The sequence below is a fragment of the Dipodomys spectabilis genome, unplaced genomic scaffold, assembly GCF_019054845.1.
Source record: "Dipodomys spectabilis isolate Male_0828 unplaced genomic scaffold, ASM1905484v1 ptg000269l, whole genome shotgun sequence".
NCBI classification, from domain to species: domain Eukaryota; kingdom Metazoa; phylum Chordata; class Mammalia; order Rodentia; family Heteromyidae; genus Dipodomys; species Dipodomys spectabilis.
The window spans coordinates 271,352-273,974 of record NW_024870946.1 but is presented as its reverse complement, the minus strand read 5'-3'; positions in this window follow the sequence as shown (position 1 = coordinate 273,974).

The following is a 2,623-nucleotide window of genomic DNA, read 5'->3' as shown; positions in this document are numbered from 1 at the left end:
TCATATATTTTATTTTATTTTTTATTTAAATTTTATGGTCAAGGTAATATACAGAGGGTTTATAGTTACATAAGTAAGGTAATGAATTCATTTCTTTTCTAACTTGTTTCCCTTTCCCCAATTTTCTCCCTCTTCAATCCCAAAGCCCACCCCAAGATTATTTCCAACATATTATCTTGTGAGTATCACTGTTGCATAGGTTTCCCCTTTGTCTTTTGTCTCATCATTTTGTTTTTGCCCCTTTCCCTTCCCCAGTTCAGACCAACATATTTACAATACCCAGAGTATCAAAATCAACTACAGTGACTTCAGGCAACCATGGGGGGGGGCGGATACAAAAGGATAAAAAGAAATCACGTAGTACATTAAGAACAACAACAACAAAGAACATGTCTTGGAGTTCATTTCACTTGGAATCACGTTATGCGGTCATATATACATAGCTATTGAGCTATTCTGCTCATCTACTAAGATTATCCTTGATGTACACAATAATGCTCCTCTATTATCCAGTAATCCCACTACTGGGCATTTAACCAGGTGACCACAAAAAAAGCCACACTAAAGCCACCAGCACAATTACGTTTATCACAGTAGAACTTACCATATCTAAGATAGGGAATCAACACAGATACCCCTCAGTGAATTAATGGGTCAAGAAAATCACACACACACACACACACACACACACACAGTTACACAAACATGGGATACTATGCTTTCATCAGAAAGAAAGGTAACACCTCATTTTTAAGGAACTGGAAGAAGTGGAAAAAATCATATTAATTGAAGTAAGCCAGATTTAAAGAAACATAGGTCTCATGGTTTCCTTTATTTGTAATAATCAATTTACATCAAGGATAATTTCATGTATTTTATTTCAACATTTTCTTCTATGGTGAGCATGCAACATACTTGCTATATTGTTTGCTATTATTTCTGCAAACAGGCAGGTTTATTTAAAGAATTACATTCATCTTATACATTACTTAAGAAAGAACAACTAAAATAACAACCCCTACTAGGAAGAACAACTCCTACTTAATTAGCTTCATTCCTATGTAAGGTCAGTGTTGTCCCCTGTATCCTTATGTTGTACATTACAACTCTATACCTGTTCATCCTGTATATCTACTATCTTCTACATTGTGACCTGAATGCCCCAAGAGTTACACTCTGGTTTATTTTTTTTCAGAATTTCTCTCTTAATGTTTGATGTTGGTTTGTGTGTGTGTGTGTGTGTGTGTGTGTGTGTGTGTGTGTGTGTGTGTGTGTTTACAAAAATCAGAAGACAACATTTTTGTTCATGTAGAATACATCTTCCAGGTCATTGTAAGTTGTGGCTAAAGGGAGAAGTCTCTTGCTATTTTAAGGATGAAACAGAAAAAGATATTTTTGCTGGTACCACAGATGCTTTATTTCTCTGTACTTGAACACTGAACTTTGATTTATATCTTGGCTGTTGTGAATAATATGAATAACAATGAACTACAGATAGATTTACGAGTTACCCAGAGAAAAATAATCACATGATTGGTGGGTCAGATGATATTTCAACTTTGGATTTCTTTAGAAATCTGCATACTACTTTCTACAACCAGAATACTAACCTGTATTTTGACCAAGACTGTAGAAAATTTCCTTTTATCCACACTTTCACTAACAATATTACCTTTTATTCAAAAGGTAATAAAGGGCAGGTTTTTACTATCTGCAGTACCCAAGACTGGCCTTAGACTTAAATCCAACCTTTAAATGATTGGAATTACAAGCCTTTACCACCACACCTGGTTCATTTGAGTGTTTTTGGTAAGAGTTATAATAGTTTTGATGTAGTATCATAGTAATTTTGAATTATATTTCTCTAATGACTTCTACTCACAAAGCGTTAAGCCAGCATAGAAGTTGTATTAAACACAACTTTGTAAACCCAGTGTCGATTTTCAGGGCTATATGGAGAACATGTCTATCAAGTTTTTTGTCAATCTCATCTTTAATCTCTCTATACAAAGTCAATAATTAATTCAAGGTAGTAGAAAGGAAAAAAATTAAGCAACTCCTACCACTTTTCAATTTTCAATAACATGATATTGCTTAATTATTTTCTGTTTACACTTGAGAAAATATAACTCAATTTAGACCTTTTACAAGGATGTATGTATTTTATTTATTTTACCTTGATTGTTCTTTCCAAAGCCTGCGTGTCTAATTTCCCTTGGTTTCTTTCCGTTTCAAGAAGTTCAGATTTCAAACTGAAGAATAAATGGAAGGAAGCAAACAAAAAAATATACAGTTCCTCTCAACTGATGATGCCTCTACAAGAATGAAGAAAGAGTTCTAAGGTCCTATGATAAGACATCAAAAAGAATTCATTCTTCTAGGACTTTCTTATCTTTGTGATGTAACTTAAATGATCTAAACCACAATATTATTGCTCAGATAATTTTGTTTTATCAGTTTTGCACATTTTCATATGGACTTCACCTCAGTCTACAACATTCCTTGATTATTCTGTCCCTAATATTTTTACACTATCAAGACGTAAGATAACTAGTTTGATTTACAGCATAGGAAGTTATCCATCTGGCTTCCTTGGAATCAGAGCATGGTCAATAGATAACAT